Source organism: Pseudonaja textilis, chromosome 1 (assembly GCF_049901715.1).
Source record: "Pseudonaja textilis isolate UNSWEBS1 chromosome 1, rPseTex1.2, whole genome shotgun sequence".
Classification (NCBI taxonomy): domain Eukaryota; kingdom Metazoa; phylum Chordata; class Lepidosauria; order Squamata; family Elapidae; genus Pseudonaja; species Pseudonaja textilis.
In genome coordinates this window covers 241940428-241954150 of record NC_141990.1, presented here as the reverse complement: position 1 = coordinate 241954150, position 13723 = coordinate 241940428, and the positions used below count along the sequence as shown (strand labels likewise).

Below are 13723 nucleotides of genomic sequence, written 5' to 3'. Positions count from 1 at the left end.
TTTGACTGTAAATTCAGCACTTCTCTTTGAATGATAGTGCTGACTAATTTCTAGTGTGGTAACCTTTAATGTACAGTACACCCTCACATCTAAAAATCTATAAATGGAGATTGAATTGGGAGCCATTTTTTTTCTTGAGATTTCACATGTAAACAGAAGATTTAAACCTGGTGTTCCAAAAAAGAGAGAAGGAACTATTTCTAATGGGAATAATTTGTATCATTCAAGACCAGAGTTACATAATTAGAATAGAATAGAATAGAATAGAATAGAATAGAATAGAATAGAATAGAATAGAATAGAATAGAATAGAATAGAATAGAATAGAATAGAATAATTTATTGGCCAAGTGTGATTGGACACACAAGGAATTTGTCTTGGTATAAATACTCTCAGTATACATAAAAGATACATTCATCAAAAGTCAAGAATCATAAGGTATGACACTTAATGATAGTCATAGGGTACAATAAGCAATCAAAACATACTAGGAAACAATCAATATAAATCGTAAGTATACAAGCAACAAAGTTATACAGTCACAAGAGGGGATGGGTGATAAGGAGTGATGAGAAGATTAACAGTAATAGTGTAGACTTTGTAATAGTTGAACAGTGTTGAGGGAATTATTTGCTTAGCAGAGTGATGGCTTTTGGGAAAAAACTGTTCTTGTGTTTAGTTGTTCTGGTGTGCAATGCTCTATAGCATCATTTTGAGAGAAGGAGTTGAAACAGTTTATGTTCGGGATGTGAGGGGTCTGTAAATATTTTCACAGCCCTCTTTTTGATTCGAGCATTATACAGGTCCTTGATTGAAGGCAGGTTGGTAGTCATTGTTTTTTCTGCAGTCCTAATTATCCTCTGAAGTCTGTGTCTGTCCTGCTGGGTTGCAGAACCAAACCAGACAGTTATAGAGGGGCAGATGATAGACTCAATAATTCCTCTATAGAACTGGATCAGCAGCTCCTTGGGCAGTTTGAGCTTTCTGAGTTGTGCTTTTTTGATGACATTTGTGATGTTAGGTGTCCATTTTAGGTCATGTGATATAGTAGAACCTAGAAATTTGAAGGTCTCTACTGTTGATACTGTGTTAACTAGTATTGTAAGAGGTGGTAGTATGGGAGAGTTTCTTCTAAAGTCTACCACCATTATATGGTTTGAGTGTCTTCAGTTCCAGATTGTTCCAGTTACACCACAAGGCAAGTTGTATAACTTCCTGTCTGTATGCAGATTCATCGTCTTGAATGAGACCAATCACTGTTGTGTCATCAGCAAACTTCAATATTTTAACAGATGGATCGTTTGAGATGCAGTCATTGGTAAATAGGGAGAAGAGAAGTGGAGAAAGCACCCTGTGCTAATTGTACAGGTATCAGATGTGATTCTGCCTAGTTTCACCTTAAATTAAATGGCTTTATTAATTATCTTGCATCTAGCACAAAAATAAGCACCTTGTCTTTGTTGAGGGATACAGTATCTCAAGAAGAATCTATTGAGAGCTACATGGTTGGTGATGGTAAAGCAAGTAGAGAATGGAGACATCTATTTTCTAATCTGTATTCAGGAAGGTATTGGATAAAAGGATCTTGTTACTTGAATTACAGCTAATTGATGGGTTAAGGGAACTGTCTACAGAAACTAGATAATTCTATGAAGACTAATGGATAGTACTAGGAATAGATGTGATCATGATGATTCTGTACCAAAGACTATCCAGATGATCAGTTGGGTGGGTAATTAATTTGAAGAAGGGAATACTTCACCAATGGGCTAATCAAAGCTCTGAATTGACTAATATGCGGGTAACTTTGTGGTTAGTGGCAAGATAATTTTTCTGGCTCACCTGTAGATATGATCAGTTGAAAAAGTACATATTTTATATTAATGTATAATATCTGGAAGAATATACTGTATATTATTAACAAATATAATTTGTTCCCTGAAACGTATTTTTTATTACCACAGTTGGGACTCCCTCCCTCCATAGATTAAAAGAACAAGCAAACTTTTCCAACTTTTAAAATAAGGTCTAAACTTATTTTCGGAATCAATTATTCCTTAAAATAATCTTCCTTTCCTCTCCCTCTCTAAATAAGCTTCAGCTTGCTGTTTATCCAATATGTCAGGTTGCATTACACTGGATTTAACATGTACTTTTAAAATAAGCTGTAATGGATTTTTTTTCTTTTTTTGTTAGTGCAACTTCAAGTTTTACAGCGAAAGCATTTGCAAATTACATAACACACGGTGTTGCCTCCTAGTTTCTGATCCTCAGATATTATGTGTTAATCATAGATGCACTGAATTTAGAATACATTTCAACTCAGAAGAGATGTTGCTGGACGTTTCCTAATCGGTTCTTCTTTGGTCAAAGATGGGAATTCAAAGAAAATCTCTTAAACAGCAAACAACATGCCTCTAAAACTGAGTATGGGCAAAACAATGCAAGGTAAAGTAAACCTATTTTTTTGCCTAAGGACTGTCTTTATAAAATGTCTTGTAAAATTAGTAGTTTTTCAATAAATCCTTTATTAGATGGTGCTGTTAATGACCTTAAAAATTGTTTAGTTTAAAAGAGTTATTATACTTTCTAGAATTTCTCATTGAGTAATATTTTAAAAGAAATTGAAAGAAAAAAGCAAGGATGAAATGAGCAGCTGGTTTAGCAAAATAAGCCAGTGAACCTTTGAAAAACAAAGTAAGCTAATATGACAAATGTAAAGAGGCATCATATTTTCCTATCTTTCTGTTTCCTCTTAAAGTATGTTGTGAATCTGGAACATTGAATGTAACCCTAACAAAGTTCCTATGGTAACTAATTATGCAACCAAATGTTGACTGTTAGATAAAAAAATATGTATATTTAGATTCTATTGCCACAGTAAATTGGCCATGTTTTAAAAAAAATAATCAACTGAGCCTAACTTTTCTGAGGAAAGTATTTATACCTGTGCTCTTTTCTATTTTAATTGTCAATGCATAGTTAAAAGCTGTTTTAATATTGGTATTGCCAATTTGTGATGGTATGTGGGAATGAGGTTTTTTTGGGGGCGGGGGGGGGGAGAGCTGCTACCTAGGGAACAGTCAGATAAAAGAGGGTGCAGCCCGCAACAGCATAATGGGCAGAGAAGAAACTCAGAAATTTCCTAATTCGTTAGGCTACAAAAAGAGATGGTAGAATAGTTGTACTTTCAGAGTACAAGATTCTGTTAATGTAGCCTTGCAGTAAAGCAGAATTGGCTCATCCGGTCATGTTTCCTGTCTGGTCTATCTGAGAAGGCTAATTAGACATAAGGATTTACACTTCCATTTGCTCATTTAAATTCAAAACCTTTATACCTTCCTTAATAAACTGAATGCATTCATTAGTTATTCACATTCAAATTGCATATTCAAAATCTATATGCAAATTGGAAGTAAATGTATTAAAACAAACCAGTTTTTCAGAATTAGGTTTACAAATTAAATAGATACTGAGATATAATAATGATTAAGTCTGTAGCTTACCACATCTTGTTTATTTTTTATTTATTGTAGTCAAGTCCAATCCTTGTTCAGAAAATCAGTGTTTAGTCTACATTCATCTTTACTAGCTTTAACAGTAGATCTGTTCCTGACTGAACAATAATCAGCAGGATATGGAGAAACAAAATTTTATAGGTGATCAAAATTTTAGATTGTCAGTATAAGGAAATTTGTAAAGCTGGTCAGACTTAATGCCTTAATAATGCCTTCCAATTGTAAAACTTCCAAAATTCATCTTGATGGTTATTGCTGGGATTTCTGGAGGTGGTAGACCTAACACATAGAGTACTGGTTGAGGGAAATCTTTTTCTAAGCCTTTTCAGTAAAATTTAGAGAAGAGTACAAAAAAAGAAAAATCCAAGCAGTCGGATTTCTGTTCCCTTGCCAAATGAAAAATAATCTTCCCAACCTTCTGAATTATTCTTGTAGGTCACTAAGGGCAGGGAACAGATTTAACTACCTCCCTAACAGTGTCCTCAAATGCACTCGCATAATTTTTTCCTGTTTAAATTGCTAGGGTTCATTTCAACCGAGAAATAGTAAAATAATAGTAGGAATAATTTAAGGACCTCTTCTATAAACTAAATGCTCCAGTAACAAGGATACTACTGAAAAAGAGTGTTGCCCTGCCTTCTGAAGACAGCACCAAAATTCTAGAGGAAATTTGTCTGTTTTAGAATGGGGAGATGACACAGTATTTAATCAGGGCATTTGCCCCTAGTTCCTATCTTTTCACCCCAAACCCAGAAAAAGAATCTCATACCCACCTCCCACAATGTTAGCTACGTTCAGTACACCCACAAGCTAATTAGCAATCCCTCCAGCTAACTAAAAGAGAGCGCAAACATCAGCATCCAAGCAATTTCCTCCCCCTCATCATTGTCCCACGTCATTTGTTTCTGCGGCAAGGAAACAAATGATGGGAAACTTGGGATTTGAAAAGCTGCCCCATGCTGAAATGATAGCAAGGTTTTCCTGGTCCTCTGATGTCACCACTAAACAAAGAGAAGCAGGGAAGCAAGATGAAGCCGGAATTCTTGCCTATAATTTGAATGTGGGTTTTGCGGGTTTTTTGCCATTGATTTTGCATAGTATCACCCCTGAAAATTTTGACATGATGAAGATTCAACTGAGACTCACTTGAGAAGATCTGCATATTGTCCCACAGTCTTTATTTAAGAAAGATATCCAGTATATTGAAGAACATTTGAAGAAAATGCAGAGATTTTTAAAAATATATGACAGATTAAAGAAGCCACAAATAAGAGAATCAAAACAGAATATTTTCAAGCAATTTGGTTTTAGAAATAGCTTTACTTTTTATGAAAAGTGTACACAATCTGGGATTTGTTATATTGCAATTCTGTAAATCTGTCAAAATATAAATGACTTACAGAATGATTTACAGGAAATATAATATTGACCAATGATATATTGGGATGTTGGACCCAGAGTTTGTGATATGTACTTGACGTACTTTGTGCAAATAGGACAGTATTTGGAATTATAACATTGGAATGTAATATTGGAATGTTTATATTAATTGCAAAATTATGGATATCCTAAACATTTCTGAAAGCTGTTTAGGGAATTTGTAAAAAGAAAGAAAGGAAGGAAGGAAGGAAGGAAGGAAGGAAGGAAGGAAGGAAGGAAGGAAGGAAGGAAGGAAGGAAAGATAAATGTAAGTAGTTGACTTGATTAGGAAAGTATAATAAATTCAGTAGACTTAGAGGTACTCAAATATATTTTTCAAACGAGTGTTCGCTGAACCAAAAAATAAAATTATAATTGAGATTAATAAGATGAAATCAAGGAGCTAAAATGACATTGCTAGATCAAACTGAAAAAGGGGAAAGATACCATTTTACTGTGTCCATTTGGAACACATTTGGTATATTGGAAGAATTATCCTTCTGGGTTCAGTTCCAAGTGGGGCAAAAGACACTGGAAACATGGAGGCTGTTTGGGAAGATGGTTTAATGGTGAACAGGACCACATGCCTTGGAGCTCCAAATTGAAAAGGATGATCACATGCTCCAAGGTGAAAAGGAGATCAAAAAGGAGGGCTGATATTGCTGAGAGTGCCTGGGTTTTATAACCTTTGTTGGGATTTGAATATGAGCTTGTATTCTGATTGGTTGTCAAACTCTCATGGGGCCATGTAGGGACAACTCTGTAGGCTGTCCTGAGTTCCAGGCTTCATTGAGCCTTGCTGATGATAATGAGGAAGGGCTTTTGAGCAATTGCTATAGTTTTACCTGGAGATCTTTGTTATGTGAACAATTCTGGCCCAGGCCTTAATGGCCCACCCATTAACAATGGTGGGGGTGAGCTTCTGCTTCTGAGGTGTTTCTGCTCTTGACAGCTAGGTTGTATTTATGATGGCTTTAATGTCCCTGGGTCATATGATCACCTTTTTCGACCTTCTGACAAGCAAAGTCAATGGGGAAGCCAGATTCACTCAACATTACTAGCTTAACTGTTGTGATTCAGTTAACAACTGTGGCAAGAAGATTGTAAAATGGGACAAAATTAACTTAACAAATGCCTTACTTGGCAACATAAATTTTAGGCTCAATTGTGGTCGTAAATTGAGAACTACCTGTATATGGTATTCCTAAGTCACATTGGCTGATGGCACTACTGCCACTGATGCAAAGATTTACATGTTTAGAATAATTCAGAAGGAGGCCACATTGGCATCCTCTGAGCATTGGCCCCTAGCCTAAAGCCAGCCCTGCCTTGCTGTCAATAGTTTTGTATTTTGGGGGTACAAGGTAGGGTTTTCTCCTGCATTGTTCCCGAGCAAGTGGACTTCCTGAATCAAAAGCTGAATTGATCCCATTTCTCAGTGTTCAGAAAATATATAAAGATATATCTGGCCAAGCTTTTAATGGTTAGAGGGTTTTAGTATTTCCTCTTTTTAGTAATTTCATTGTTATTTTGAACTTGTTTTATTCTACAAGTACTGCTTTTTTCTTTTAAAAACTATAGGCATCTTGCTCTAGATAGTATTTAACTTGAACCTTGTCATGCATTGTGCTTGAGGAGTCTAACATCTTGGAATTTAGGGAAGAAATCATGGAAATATATTTAGGGAAATATATTTAGATAGCAGCCCTGTTGCCAGTTAGCCTTTGGGGTTGGTATGGTGGTTTTTAAATGCAGCAGTGAAAGGAAAAAACTTTATGTTGCAGAATGTTAATTTACAGTTAATCTACCATTAGTCTCATTATCTTCATAATGATATTTTCTTAAAGTCATTATTCCCCTAACTATAATTACCCTTAAGCCTTTTGAATTATTGTATATAATCTTCTTAGTTAAACCATTCTGTGTTCAAATATTTAGGATACAGGTGAAAACAAAGAAAAATGACTGGTATTGTTAGCAATTTAAAATAAAGTTCCCTTCAAGCCAAATTCAACTCCTAATTAATGTGGACAAACAAGAAAACATTTGATTTGACTATCTGTGTCCTTGTTTTTATAATATAATATAATGTTAACTATTTAATGTCCCATTAATGTCAATAGTTATAATTGTTTTGCATTTACAATTTCACATTTTTATTACAAGAAAATTAGTCTGATTCTTGATAGATGCATGCTTTATTTAAACATCAGCATAAGAATCTGGATTTTTAACCAAGTATTTGTGCACATGGTAATAGTTTAACTGGTATCTCTGTTATAAAATTTATTATAAGTTTATATAATCTCAAAATTGGGTGGAAATCTTTATAGAAGATTTTTTTTTGTTTGCATGGTTAATTGCTATGGATTAAATTAATAATATAGATTGTCCAGTAAACTTTGTTATATGTAATAATGAAACTGAGACTATTCTTTCTCAAGATTTTGTAAAAATGCTCAAAATAACAAAGGGAAGCTAAAGCCTATAAAGCTATGATTCTTACAATGTAATTCCTCCTTTCTTAATCCCAGTAGCATTACTGAATTTGAGACATCTTCTTGTTAATAATTTCCATTGTAAGAAAAACAGCCCTAAAGCTAGGAGTGCTGATGGAGCTAGAATTTAAAGTTTAGAGTAATTTAAAGTAATTTAGGGCAGATTCTGATGATACTTTGAAATGAGAAATCATACAAAATATTTTAAACTGAGGAACAGGGCAGCCAGATTTTTACTGTCTTGTAAAAATTGTAGTCTTCTTACTCCACTTCAGTTGATGGTCTTCCTTCCAGAAAATAAATCCCTCAAGGAAGAAAAGAGAGAAAAATTGTCAAAAGAATAGTAATACTAACATTCTACTCCAAGGATTTTATATTGCTTGAAGATTGGCAGATTCTGCATTTCCCTATTTCTGGATTATATTCTGTGCTTCCATGAATTTGTCATGAAATTGGAACAAAGTATTCAGAATATTGGGCATCATGGCTGAATTTTATACATATCTTGGTTTGTGACTTGCTGTATTTTGCAAACTGTCAATGAATAAACTAAAGTTTATCTCGGGTAGTAATCTAGAATTTTAGATTTACTTCATGTTGCAACTATAGAAGCACATGATCAATTTTTGGTTCCCTGGATTATTCCTCATTTGTTTTTCCTATTGTTGGAAGAAATATCCTTCTGGGTTCAGTTCCAAGTGAGGAAAAAGACACTGGAAACATGGAGGCTGTTTGGAACGATGGTGGAAAGGATCACATGCCTTGGAGTTCTTGATGAACTCCTTGACGAAGAAAAAAAGGGAAGAGATGCTGAGATTCCCTGCATTTTATACCCTCTCTGGGCTTTGAATTTGAGCTTGTGTTCTGATTGGTTGTCAGGCTCCCATAGGGCCATAACTTGGTAGGTTGTCTTTTGAGTCCCAGGCTTGGTTGACTCTTGCTGGGTGATGATGTAATGAAAGGGCTTTGGGCAATTCCTATTATGGCTCTGCCTGAAGGAGGTAGATCTTTGTTATGTAGAATAAACTGCCCCAGGCCTTAATGGCCCATTAACAAAGAGGGGAGGCTGAGTTTCTGTCTCTCGGAGTTTCTACTTCTCTTTTATGGGAAATATCCTGCCTTTTTAATATATCCTAAAATATTTCATTTTTCTAGGAGAGGGGTGGGTTCTAACTTCCAACACTATCTCTAATCAGATCAGAACAAGTTCAGTAGGATTTATCATTTTTTTAAACAGGTAAAGAAAATAAATTGCTCAGTAAACCACAGAAATATGTTTTGCATGATTACTTGAATGCAATCTCTTTTAGAAGATTAATCTTTTGAAAATAATTTTGGCCTTGAAATAGTTTCACATAGAGAGTTCTGCTCAAGAGAATAACACTTCTTTGTTTATGATATTTTAAAGATAGCAAGCTTTATATCATGAAAGCTGATATGCAGTTCAGCTTTGCTGCAGTTGTATTTATCCAAATGCATAAATTGTTTTAGCAAAACTGTTCATTACTTGGGCAGCCTATAATTATCAATCAGCAAGAAAAGTACCAATGAAAAGAAAAGTAATGTAATTTGTCATCAGGTTTTTGTGAATGTTCATTTCCCCCTGAATATCTGTTTAACAGCGAAGTAGAGGAAGCATATCAAACATGGCTTCTAGAATTCTTTCCAAACTCTGAATCAGCAGTGGCCATAAGTAGCATCTACAATTGCTTCTGCTTTCCCTTTGTGTAACATCTTTGTGCATTTGTGCATATATGTGCACCAGAAAGCATGGGGCAGGTTTCATAAGCCCCCTCCCTTTCAGGACAGAGAAAGTGGACGGGGCTGCTGCTCAACTATTGCTCTTAAAGGGCTTCATCTGAGAATTTTGTTCTGAATTTTTATTTCTTGACTACTGCCAATTGGATCTAGCCCATTTTTAAATTCAGTATTTTTTCCCTGACTTCCCCCATTATATCAAATTTAGTCTCATTCTGTTCAGATGTCAGAGAAATATTCTTCTTTTGGGTAGACAGTTGGGCAAAATCCTGAGCTCTTTACATGATTTCTTTCTAACATTCAGTTGGATTGGAAAGAATAAAAAACTATATAATACAGAAGACCATTTTAGTAGAGTACTTGCATTAGAGTAAGTATGAAGGAAACATTCAACAAAATCCACAAGCTCTACTTTCCAGTTCTATTTTCCCACCACTTTAGCCAAATCATGCCAGTCACAATCCTTATTAAGGAAACCAACCTGAAAAATAAAAGGCCGCACAGGACTTCTTTGTCTGGTTCAAATAGATTAAGAATAGATCTGGCAACACAGCCTTAAGTGAATATTTAGAGTTTATCCATAAAACTGGTTATACCACAGTAGGAGGGTAATGAGATAAAACTATGAAATTTATATGTTATACCCAAGATATATTAAACTGTCTATCTATCTTTCCAATCACTTTAAAATTCTTTGCATTCTTATATTTTCCTCTTTTTATTTGCTATGGTAAAGTAGATTCTTTAAGGTCAGCACTCAAATTAGCCATTAAAATTGAGTAAATCACCTTCATCTGCCAAGATACTTAGGCATGAGTCAGTGGGTAAGTGTACTGATTATTTGTATTCAACTTTCCTACTGTGGTTAAATGAGCTGCAAGGACACAGCGCACTTGAAAGCCTAGTGTTTCTAAATACTTTTTCCTTTTATGGAATAGAACTCCTAAAACATCACTTCCTGGATATTATATTCTCTAAACTGCTCAGCAATTCAAGAAAGTTCTTTGTATCCAATTCTGAGATTTGAGCTTTAGGGTAAAGATTAATATTCTGCCTCTCTATTTTAAGCAATGAAATTCCAAAACATGAATCATCTAAACAAAACCTATTTATATTATATTGGATATGATTGGAACATCAGAATGTAGTGAGCTGTGGGTTTTCGGATTTGAAGTAATTTACAATAGTCATGGTTCTGCACTAATTTTATATATTTTATAAAATTTTTAATTCTACAGCTATTTTGGTCTAAAAGTTGAATGTTTTATTCCCTCAATTTTATGAGCTAATAGCAGGGTTTTTTACCCCAATTCTAGCTCATTACAGCCATGCAAATTAGCATGTTCTACCTCTGTGTCAACTTCTGGATTTTATTTTAAATCTATGTACTTTTTTCTTAAAATTCTTGATGAGTAATCTTCAGTAAATTACATTTACTTTCTCCAGCTTTACTTTTTTTCTCACATTTTAGAATAGCAATGTTGGAATTTACAAACAGTGATTTGTCTAATATTCAGTATGGTTAAATGTTTAGTGGAGAATAAGTCCTTTGACATCATCCAACATTATCCTTAATTTTAAAGGGTGAAAGCAACCATAGAAAGCTGTTTGTTTTGCAAAAGAGATCTCATTTTTGGCTGTATTTCCATTAGGGATTAGATCTAGTTTTTCACTGAAATAGTCTTCATTAGCTTGTAGAATAATATTTGCATTGTCCTGTCTCATCTATTTTTGAGCAGTTTATAACATCACCAGTTATTTATCTTTTAAGTAGCCCCTGAGTTTTATTTGTTAGATTTATATCCATCATGAATATCTTCCATCTTCTTTTTTCTTTACTACAATTACAAACTTCATGTAACAAATATAATTTGAACTGAGAGAGACCCAAAGTTACTCAGCTTCCATGAATAAAAGAATGAAATAGATCCTATGACTTCCCAGTACACATCCAATATCTTAAACATGATAGTGCACTGATTCTAAGCTGGATTGGGATAGATCTATCTCACACTGAAGTAACATATGTTGCTAGGCAATCTTCCCCATAGATTTCACAGAGTTCCATCTTCATCCTTAATGCAATTTAACATTTATCTGAAACTATACCATTTGGGTTTTTAGCGTGCAATATCATGATATGTTGATGGCCACCATTTTATTTCTCCTCTCTTTGAAATTTTCTATAATTATAACTTGCTAGATGTCTATGGAGATTCTCAATCGTACAAATCATGGCTGTCCCAAAGGCAAATGGATTTTGTAGGCTTTTTCCTTGAAAATTGAGAAGAGAACTGAAGAAGCTGCTTGGATGGAAGTAAAACATTTTCAAGGAAAAAGGACAATGAAGTCCAGTTGCCTTCTGGAAAAGCACCTTTATGAGTTGCTAGACTAGTACCTTGTCATGCTAATAAGTGGATAAAAGCTAACCAACAGAAGTTCCATTCAAACAATTTTGTTAGTGGATAACCTCTTAGTTCAGACCAATGAAAATAAACTATGTGGTTATATTTTTCCCCAGAAGAACCAGGTAATGAGGGTGCACCTAGATTCATCTTTACCATTGGGTCCCTGAGGGACAGATAACCTGGCTTCATAACCTCTGTATGGACTCCATATAGAATGCTAGAGATCATACATGAGCTATTGCAGAACATAGCAGTAAGAATTCTATCTGAACAAGATAGGAGCACATTATTCCTTCGTTTTGCTTTTCATTGGTTTTTCATTACATTTTGAGCTAGGTATAAAATGTCCCTTTTGTTCTATAAAGTGTAAGTGGAACTCTGTTCAATCAGTGTTCTTAAGAGGACCTTAAGCCTATCCCTTTGAGAGTGGCTCTGAGGAAGATATTGTTCTCGTTGGGTGCCCTTTTGCCCAATTACAGCATGTCCTTCCTAAATGAGTTCAGCAACCTCCATGCTTTTGTCCATTTGGCACAAGTTTAAAGAGTTAGTTAAAATTATTCTGCCAAGCTTTTAAGGCCTCCTTTTATTATTCCAAATTGGGTATTATACAGATACTAGGATTCTTCTGATAGACTGGATTGGAATTAGTAGCAGGTGTATATTTCAAATGAGTAAATTTGTTGTAGAAAAGCCAATTATCCATTGTGAAAGAATTTCAATGATTGGAATGTGGCAAATACAGTTCCTATATATAGTAAAATCAGTGTTCAAATTTTTGTGCCTCTTCTTCCCAGCTAGCTACAGAATAGTCTAGACAGGCCTCTCCTTTTGGACAGAGGTGCAGTTTCTGTCTGGCTCTTATTTTGGCAAGAGTTTTGATATATGGTGGTTCTTCTCATGATGAGTATCAATATTGCTGCCAAATTCAGTTTGAGGAGTTCTTATAATTTCTGGCAAGTACTTTTGTACAATAGTTGTATTTTCCAGTTAATGGGGTCTTGCTGTGCAATCCAAAGGATCAAAAAGATTAAAGGGGCCTACGTTTAACACTAAGTTCTATTCCCTGCTTAGTACAGGAATCCAAATTAAAGCATCCTAAATAGATGAGTATGTAGCGGCAATGTGAACACATCCAATGAAAAAATTGCTTCCATTAAGGAATGTTTCATTGTTCCTTCTTATTTCTAACATTCAGTCAGAACCTACCTTCCAAGATTTGAAAAAATCTGTGATGAATGGCTGATGCTTTTCTATGCAGTGTTGTTAGCCGGAAGGAATAATTGTCAATGGACTTCTTAAATCTTGAACATTGCTCTGTTCCTGTTCCTGGAAGACAGCACACATTGAGGTTTTAAATCCTGTTTTAGTTCTTCATAATAATGAGTCATCAGCTACCACACCCTTCCTGTTTCTCCATTGTCCTCCATTGCAATATCAGTTTAACTTCATGTGAAAGCTCAGAACCTCCTTTATCTGCAGGAGCCTGAAAACTGTTTTGGTCTTCCGGTGATCCATGATATTTTCTGTGTTTCTTTTTTGTTAATCAGATACACTGGGCTTACCCCATTATTTGTCTTACTTAAGAAGTTATTTCCACCTCAGCTTCTGCTAAAGAGCCTGTTTTATTTCAATTGATAAATCCTTACCTTTTCTTATCAGCTGAATTGTAGGTATTCACAGCTGCTATTATTATTACTATTACTATATTATTATTATTGTTGTTGTTGTTATTATTGTCATCTTTTCAGATCATAACTGCAGATTTCTGTTGATTCAATTTCACTTTGCTTCTACCATGAGTAGAAAAGCTTTTATTTCTTCTTGTCAGACCTTCATGTTAGCTAAGAAGAGGTCTTAATTTTAAAAAAAGGTAAAGACTCTCCCGTAATCTCCTCTGGCAAACTCCTGTTAGCTTATCCCACTTCACTTGCTTGTTCCCTGAAACCTAGCTGTCTTACAGATCTCTTGTAAATCAGCTTGAAAACAGTTAATCACCCCACAATAGACAATAAACAGCTCCCAGGACATAATTCATGCAGTCAGAAGATATTCAAGCAATGTTTTCATTCCTCTAATCCAGTGTTTCTCAGTCTTGGCAGCTTGGAAGATGTATGGACTTCCC

The 13723-nt window shown here is 34.8% G+C and overlaps 1 protein-coding gene and 1 long non-coding RNA gene across 2 annotated transcripts in view; one reads left to right on the top strand and one right to left on the bottom strand.

Annotated features, from left to right (window-relative positions):
• IRAG1 (inositol 1,4,5-triphosphate receptor associated 1) overlaps positions 1–13723 on the top strand; it is a 79882-nt gene that overhangs the window by 17957 nt on the left and 48202 nt on the right. The window contains exon 2 of the mRNA XM_087921097.1: positions 2295–2448. The gene's annotated coding sequence lies outside the window, so the exon portion shown is untranslated. The remainder of the gene's footprint in view (positions 1–2294; positions 2449–13723) is intronic.
• The window catches only part of LOC148128132 (uncharacterized), a 43996-nt gene continuing 35001 nt past the window's right edge, over positions 4729–13723 (bottom strand). The window contains exons 2-3 of the long non-coding RNA XR_015740908.1: positions 12808–12927; positions 4729–7740 (exon numbers count right to left, since the gene is read on the bottom strand). This is a non-coding gene — a long non-coding RNA (uncharacterized LOC148128132). The remainder of the gene's footprint in view (positions 7741–12807; positions 12928–13723) is intronic.